Here is a 9025-nt window from a genome sequence, read left to right on the forward strand (position 1 = left end):
ATTACAACTGTACCTCAAAACGAGTAACACAGAGAACCATCAGAATATTGAGCTGTATAGAAGTTCAACCACCAAGGATTCAAAGAAGCCACATTCACCCTGACACATGCCTTTTCTACAATAGGCCAAGCTACTACTGAGAGAGGAAATCAAAGCAGCTCTACCTCACACACAGAAACAAACACAGGGAGGCTGCCAAATTGAGGAGACAAAGAAATATGACCCAAATGAAAGATAGAATAGAACCCCAGAGAAGACTCTTTTAACATAAATCTGAGTTTTGTATAGAGACTTTGGGGAGAGCAAAGGAGAAGCTGTTGTGTGTGATTAAAAATCAAGGAAGCTGGGGGCTAGGAGGAAGAGTAGGGGGGTAAGAAGGGGAAAGGTCAGGTCAAATAACATGTATAAATGACCCATGGACATGAACAATGGGGTGGGGATTGACTGTGGGAGAAGGGGTGGGCAGGGTGGGGGGAAGCAATGGGGAAAAAAGTGGACAACTCTAATAAAAGAACAATTAAAAAAAAGAAACAAAAAAAAAGTTTCCCAATGAGTAGGTCTGACAGGCAAACCAGCTCAGAACTATTACCATTAACCTGGACATGTTATGATGACAACTTGGACTGAGATCTGTAAGTGCCAATGTAAAAGTGTCCAGTGAGGGTGCTTTGTTTTCAGAAATAATCTTAGTAATTGTTTTAACAAAAGGAAGAAGAGAGGCACACATGCTCCTGGCTGGCAGTGTGCCAGACTCTGCAGATTCTTGAATAAATGCCTCACTTTGCTGCTCAAAAAAAAAGGGGGGGGGTGAATGAAGACAGATGTAATGTTCTGCAATGACATGTATGCAGACAATGGCACTGGGAAATGAGTTTATTTAGAGTCTGGATATGGTTAGAGGTGAGTCACTTACATACTTATTTTTAATCACTCACATTGTCTTTTTTAAATTTGTGGCGGTTATTTCACCTTCTGTCTTCCAAGCAGGACATCATTCAGAAAAAAAAAAAAAAAAAAATATATATATATATATATATATATATATATCAAGGAAGTCTGGACAAATGGACCAGCAGCTTCTGGGCCACCTGGGCATTCCCCCAGAGATCAGAGCTCCACCCGGGGCAGGTTGGAGCAGGCTGGGAGGTCCCCTGCATTCCTGGTGGGCACACCTTGTTGAGTTCTGGGGTCTCTGCTAAGTGCACTGCTGCTCTGTAGTATTTTTCATTCCAGGGGTTCCTGCCCCATACCTCGCAGGTATTCTGGGCTGTCTTATCACACTCCCCCCTCTTGCCTTTTAAGTGTGTCTCTAAAAATACAAGGAAGAAGGCATCCTGGGCTTCTGGAAAGTCCATACCTAGAGCTAACCCAAAAAGTACCTGCCAAGAAGAGCTCTGACGTGTGTCTCGGGAGGTAAAGAAATTTGAAAAAAAAGGCACTCTCCATATTGGGAAGTTTTGGTCTTTGTTGCTGGTTAATCCAACACTAGGTTTTTTTGTTTCTCCCAAACATTCCAGATCCCATAGTCCTCAATAAATGTTCACAGATACCATGTGCAACTGAATCCAAAAAAAAAAAAAAAAAAAAAAAGCAAATAACCAGAACAGGAACAGAATCATAGACTGGAGGTCACTTGAAGGGTTAATAGCTGGGAAGGGAAAAGGAGAGAACGGGGGAAATGTGCAAGGTTAAGAAGCATAATTGGCAGGTACAAAATAGGGCGATGTTAACAGTATATGAAATAGGGAAACCAAAGAACTTATATGCATAACCCAGGGACAAGAACTAAGGGGAAGTGTTGCTGGAGGGAATGGGGGTACCTTGTGGAGCGGGGCAAAGGGGAAAAAATTGGGACAACTGTAATAACATAACCAATAAAATATATTAAAAAATAAAATGTATGGCATGTATTCACCATTACAGTGTCATACCAAGTAGTTTTACTGCCCTGACATGCCTCTGCAGTCAGCCTCTTTTTTCCAACCCCCAGCCCCTAGCAACCATTGATCTTTTTTACCATCTCCCTAGTTTTGCCTTTTCTAGAACGACATATAGTTGAAATTACAGGATGTGTATCCTTTTCAAATTGGTTTCTTTCACTTAGTAATGTGCATTTAAATTACCTCCATATCTTTTCATGGCTTGATAACCCATTTCTTAGTGCTGAACAATATTTCCTTGTCTGGATGTATCATAGTTAATTTATCCATTTACCACCAAAGAATATCTTCTTTGCTTCCAAGTTTTGGCAGTTATGAATAAAGCAGCTATAAACATTTGTGTACAGGTTTTTGTGTAAACATGTTTTCAACTTCTTCGGATAAATCTAAGGAGCGTGAATGCTGGATTATAAGAGTATTTTCAGTTTTGTAAGACGTTCTGTCTTCCAAAGTGGCTGCACCATTTTGCTTCACACCAGCAGTAAATGAGAATTTCTGTTGCTTCAAAGTATCAACATTTAATATTGTTTTGGATTTTGGCCATCCTAATAGGTGTATAGTTGTATGTTATTGTCTTTTTGCTATGTGCTCATCATGTGGTGGAAAGAGCAAGGGAGCTCTGTGGTGTGTCTTTTATAAGGGTATTAGTCCCACTTATAAGGGACCCATTCTCATGACCTAATCACTTCCCAAAGGCCCAATATCCAAATTATATTACATTAGGGAGTAGGTTTTAACACTTGACTTTGGGGGGAAACATTGTAACAGCCTGATATTACCTTAAGAAAATTCTGTCATCATTGCTTCGAATCATTTTTTTTTTTTTTGTTCGTTTTCTTTTTTATATTATAGTGTTTCTAGTCCTTGGATCTTTTTTCTCTTTAAAAGTTTTGGCAGTTTCTATTGAAAATTCCTCTAGCACAGAGATTCTTTCCTCATATATGCCCCATTATTAAGCCCATTAAAAGCATTTATTTCAGCATTTTTAATCTCTAGCATTTTTTGATTCTTGAAATTTACCTCTCTGCTTACATTGCCCATCCTTATCTGCATGTAATCTATTACAGCCCTTAGCATATTTAACAAACTTGTCAAATTCCCGGTCTGTTGAGTCCAACGTCTCTGCCTTATTTCTAATGCTTACTGTGTCTCTTCAAACTGCAGCTTTTGCCTTTTAATATGCCTTGCACTTTTTTTGTTGACAGCCATACATTATGTACTGAGTAAATATAATTGTTGTAAATACATCTTCAAATGTAATAAGGTCTGGGCAGAGAAAGTGGTCTATGGTCCTATGAGTAGGTCTGTCTTCTAGTGCCTGTGCTTCTGCAATGTAAACTCTCTAAGTGCTTCCTAGTCCCACCACCAGCACCCTTGACCCCTTAGGTAGAACAGGAAGGCCAGAAGGGGCTGGAGCTGGGTATTTCCCTCATCCCAGCTAAGACTGATAAAACCCCAGTTGGTTAGGCTCTGGTTAGTTTCTCCTAAGGGCAGATCTTGTTAATACAAAACATGTTGGGTGAAATTTCACAGAGGTTCCTTTTCCTCTCCCCCTAACAAAAGCACAAGGGGACTTCTTTCCAAAATTTACTTTGACTAATTAGTTGATCCCTTGGATGCGAAACACAGATGTGGGAGGATCCTCCTATGCTTGGGTCCCCTTGGAGATTTTGATTCAGACTTGTCCACATTGAGCCTCCAACAACTAATCAATTTAGGTTTTCCTATCCTGGCACTGGTACTTTCATATTTCTGCTTATGGGTTTCTGCTCCAGTAAGTTGTGATTTGATTTTCTCTCTCCAATTTAGGGGGCAGTACTTTGCCCTGTGACCTCACCTCTCCTATTTAAAAATGCTCTTGACTCTTCAGTTTGTTCAGTTTACTTTTTGATATCACTGGAGTGGTAACTTCCAAGCTCCTTACATGCTGAACTGGAAACCAGAAGTAATTTGATCACTTTTCATTCAAATAATACATTTAGACCTAAGTCAAGAATTATTTACAATTTTAAGGTAATCCTCTTCATCTGAGACAATCTTTTGGGGGAAAGAGATAAAACTATATCTTATTGAATTGGATAACTTTTTAACTTTAAATAAAAAGAAACACCTACTAAGAAAATAAATTTAAACATAATCAAGGAGACCAAAAACCGTTATAGATTCAGGAAATTAACATTTTAGGATGCTTACATTTTAAAGCATGTTTTAAAACCAATTATATTTTAATAGCAAAAATTAAGCAGTCAGTAAGCAAAATAATGAGGGAATTGGTCTTGAGCACCAGGAGTACCCTAGTGAGGCACACAGTGCCAAGTTTTCCCCTGTAGCTCTCTCCTCTTCCCCAAGTGGATTGCTGCTGGGGTTTCTAATCCAGGATACTAGTTTCCTCCTCCTCCTACTATTCTAAATTGCAAAGTGAGGCTGGGGAGACCTAGTGAGTTGGGAGATTAGCTAGTGGAAGATCTTGCAGGATTTTTAAAAATCCCGCGATACAGTGAGGGAGGCCACGATAAGCAAACCACGATGTATAGAGGGACTATTGTACGGTAATTTTTTAAAATATACTTATCGCGGATTTTTCACTATATCGCGGGATTTTGCAGTACTGTATACATGTTATGTAGGTTTAAGAGTGTGGAATAAATGAAGGTTCCTACTTCGCAGGGGGTGGAGCCTAGAACGTTAATACCCGCGATAAGGGAATACTGTTATTAGTGAAGATGCCAATTGATTTAAGCCAGATTTGTTTTAAAGCAGTTGGTAGTTTGCACTCTACAGGAGAGGATAACCACGCTTGAAGTTTTAACAGCCCATCATACCACAATGCCAGTTTAGTGGAGGTCATCACTGCCAGATCTTGGACCCACTGCTGCCACTAGAACTAGAACCTTCTCTTCATCCTTCACCCTTCATTCCCATCCCATATTGCTGGTATCTGTGAGGCACGCTACCCAGATTTTATAGTCCCGACCCCTTGGGATTACTGATTTAGTGGATGCATACGCAAAGGAGGCTGGGTAAGTACTTGGCATTTTCAGCATCTATGGTGTGTGGTAGGCTCTGCCTGGCAGCAATACAATTGTTTGGGAAATATACCAAAGGCAGGTCTGCATGCTGGGAAGCTTGGGGAAAGGAAAAAAAAAAAACCTCCCTTATCAGCATGGAAAACTTGGTACAGTAGGCTTATCTACAGACCTCTCTATGCCCTTTACCTTCTCCCTCCCTGCAATGAGGCAACCCCAAATGTTCTGCAGATAAAAACCCGGCTGAGATCAGCAGCCAAATACTTATTGTATGCTTCCAAGTTTTTATGGTTCATTATGCAATAGTTGATCAGATACACTTGGAGGGTATTTTGCAGCGATGAAAAGGTTTGGAAATTAGGTTGGCCAGAAAGTTGTTTGGTTTCCCGTAAGATGGCCCTAGAAAGCACTTAGTTGTCTCTGACTTCATTTGAAAGTTTTAAGATCACATCATGACAGCTGTTGTATCAACATGCATTAAATGAAAAAACCCTCAACATTGATGTATTTTTGTTGCCATTTTAATATTGAATATGGAAAAAAAATACAGCTTGAGTTCTCAGCAGCCTTACTATGTATTTCAAGAAAGGAAAAAATGCAACAATTTGTGCAGTATACGAAAAATGTGCTGTGACTGATCAAATGTGTCAAGTGGTTTGTGAAATTTCATGCTGGAAATTTCACTGCTGGATGATGCTCCGCAATCAGGTAGACCAGCTGAAGTGGATAGTGATCAAATCAACACATTGAGATCATGCAGGTGGCAGACATACTCTCAATATCCAAGTTAATGGTTATTGGTGGAAATGAAGAGAAAATGTCTTATTTTATGGAAAAGACTGGACTTTCTGGCCAACCTTAAAAAAGCTCAAAACGGGAACAAGAAATGTTCCCAAATGTGAATGTTACACCTGTCTATACTAAATTGAGATGTGACAGTTTTGCCTCTGTAGGACTGTTTCCAAAATTCTCACTTATATACTGCTTTTTAGCTTACAAAGCACTTTGAAAACATGATCATAAACCTAGCAGTGTTGCTATCATCTCACCCAAGACCCCTCCTCTACCATACTAGAATGAAATTACCTGTATACGGTGCTATTTGAGAGCTCATTTTTAAGACTGTTCTATTCACATGAAGCATCTCAACTATTACCATAGGAATTTTTTAAAAAATATTTTATTTTTAGAGAGGGAAAGAAACATCAATGTGTGGTTGCCTCTTGCATGCCCCCAACCAGGGTCAAGGCCTGCAACCCAGGCATGTGCCCTAACTGGGAATCGAACCCAGGGGCCCTTTGGTTCACAGGCCAGCATTAAATCCATTGAGCCACACTAGCCAGGGCAAGAGCTCCTTTTTATATATTCATTACACAGTTTGGTACTCAAGAGCTGAACCTTTTGTGTTATTTTCCCTCAACACTACCAATAGTTCTCCATTTCATTACCAGTAAAAGCAAGTTTTCCTTGATTCTGTTAAAATTTTAATTTATGTGGCCCCATTACCCACCTGATTTTAACATCCAATTCCTTTTACTTATCATTGATGAACCATAAAATTTGAACTGAAGCCAAATAAATTCCTACTCTGGTCTGCAATATTCCGTCCCCAAATATACATATGGCTCATTCACCCTTCAGCTTCTATTCAAATGTCCTATAAATACAGCAATCCCTAACCAATTTATTTTTACTAACCTTTTCTGACTTAATTTTTCCATAGTACGTTGTCCATCGCTGTGTCCGTAACACAGCTCATAAATGAATATACAGTTAAAAATGAATAGTTAAAAACAGATGGCATCTATGTTGACTGCTTAGAGCTCTAGGTAAACTTCTAACCTAGTAATTTCATTTTCCCCATGAAATGCCAAAATCTATGGTACAATCCCAACATATCTCATAGTGAGTTTAGCTAACAGCAATGAACAGAATGAACAATGGAAGAGTTGTGCTATCTTGGGAAGCTCTAACGAACTGAACTCTAAAGGTACAAAGATATTGTAACTATCAGATAACCCAGATTTCCTAATACTTGAGCAAACTACTTTTACCCATCAAATTTGAAAACTTGCATTGTTGAAGAGGAAAATTTTAAGTAGACTCCTGGAATATAACTTAGTGAGCTCTAAAAGTGTTCATACACTATAACTTAAATCCATTTTAGGATTTATGGAGAAATTAAGATTTTTTCCAAATTATTTTAAAAGCATGTTTATGACATGAATGGCATGAAGCTTAAGTATATGTATATAGAACTATAGGAAGATGGCTGTGTATAAATTCCTGTTCTACTGGTTCAGTTCTCTGGACAACCGTGACTGGTAAGACAAGTTGTGTGGTACAAGTATTGGCATGACAAGAAAGCAGATTGAGATCCAGAAAATAAGCTGTTTTGCCCCACCCTATATTTATAATGGGAACTACGGCCCACTTTGCAGTGGAAGCTCAATGTCACTACTTATTAGTTATTCCCCTGAACTATTATTTCATATTGGAGCTGGTCACTACTACTGGCAACTTAGGCTTAGCAGTAACAGTAACATTTAGCCTAAGTGAAGAACATCCAAATTGTTATTACCAACACTCTCATCCTGACTGCTACTGCTAAACTAGCACCTATACAGTGAGAACACTGTCCAGGAGATATCCAAGAACCTGTTCTGCAGGACATCAAAATGAGATACATAGTGCTTAGTTTTCACTGGGAAGATGTTACCCATTAGTGTCATTTAACACCCATGCTGGCATGCTGTGTGGAAAGTTAACTACAAACAAAGCTCAGATAATCCTATTCATGACCTAGTACCCCAAAGCCCTCATCCTTTTGGTCATAAGTGTTCTTAATTCACATCAACTAGTTTAACCACAAACAATTGTCCACAATTTCTGTAAATCTTCAAGAACTTTTCTCCAATACATAGTTATATGAGTAAATTGTGGAAATGCCTGGGCAAAACTAATAAGGTTCACCACATGCACAGGTGGTTTATTTAGGGATTTCTGGCTTCCTTTATATATACTCAAGTAAAACCCGTCTGTTGGCCGAAGTAAAACTGCTGGTATCTATATGCAGATAAATCCAGCTCAATGCATTCTCAAAATCCATTCCCATAAAATGTACCAAAAATTTTAAGGTAAACAAATCCTGTTTATTCTTGGTGAAAACTTTTAAAAGTCTAATCCAGAATATACCCCAGCCCAACCAAGAACCTTGTTAAATTCAAATCCTAATCATCTTGAGGCATACTTTCCTCATGCAACATAATTTACAAACATTTCACAGGGATTGGGGTTCGCCAAGGCCTCCAAAAAAAACTATGCCAACTGTTGGGACCCTCCTTATTTCCTGAATAATGTACTTTAACAAGACTTAGTATTACAGATTTTAACTACTTTGATTCAGTAATTTTCCAAATCAACTTATTGCAGTTGGTTTCAGTCATCTTAGCCCTGCAGATATAAACCATATGTTGATAGTATTGGCATATAAAAATCCTGGATTCCTTTGCCTTCAGGCAAGCATTATACGACTCCTTTATCCTATCCCTAAATTATCTAATGCCATTCTATCCTATGGTTGCGACACTATTTAAAATCATCTATGTCAGCAGGTTAACCCAAAGGACCACAGGTGTTTTCCATGGCCCCAGATGAACATGAAAACCAACCACTTAACCGCCTTTCTACCCCAGCATAGGAAAGGAGTCTCACCCTACTGGTAATGATTTTTAATTAGTCAAAATTCTTCCAGATCCAAAAGTTAGGAAATCCCAACTGACACTAGCTTTAAAAAACGAACCTTTCCATAAACAAAATAGGTGGCTTACATAACATTAATCACAGGCCAACATCTTTTGTGATGTATTAATTTAGGCCTGGTTGCTTTTCCTAAGGTGTCCTTACACCCTACCCTCCCTGGAAATCTTTAATGCAACAATCTTTGGCTAAGGCAGCTCACTGAGACCTGTGCCAGATAAGATGCCCACTGTTCACCCCCACTGCCTATGGTGCTGCTAGCCTACCCTCTTACTGCCTAGCAAGACACCTACAAGCAGT

This window comes from Furipterus horrens, unplaced genomic scaffold (assembly GCF_987537825.1).
Source record: "Furipterus horrens unplaced genomic scaffold, mFurHor1.1.pri manual_scaffold_1, whole genome shotgun sequence".
In the NCBI taxonomy this organism is placed as follows: domain Eukaryota; kingdom Metazoa; phylum Chordata; class Mammalia; order Chiroptera; family Furipteridae; genus Furipterus; species Furipterus horrens.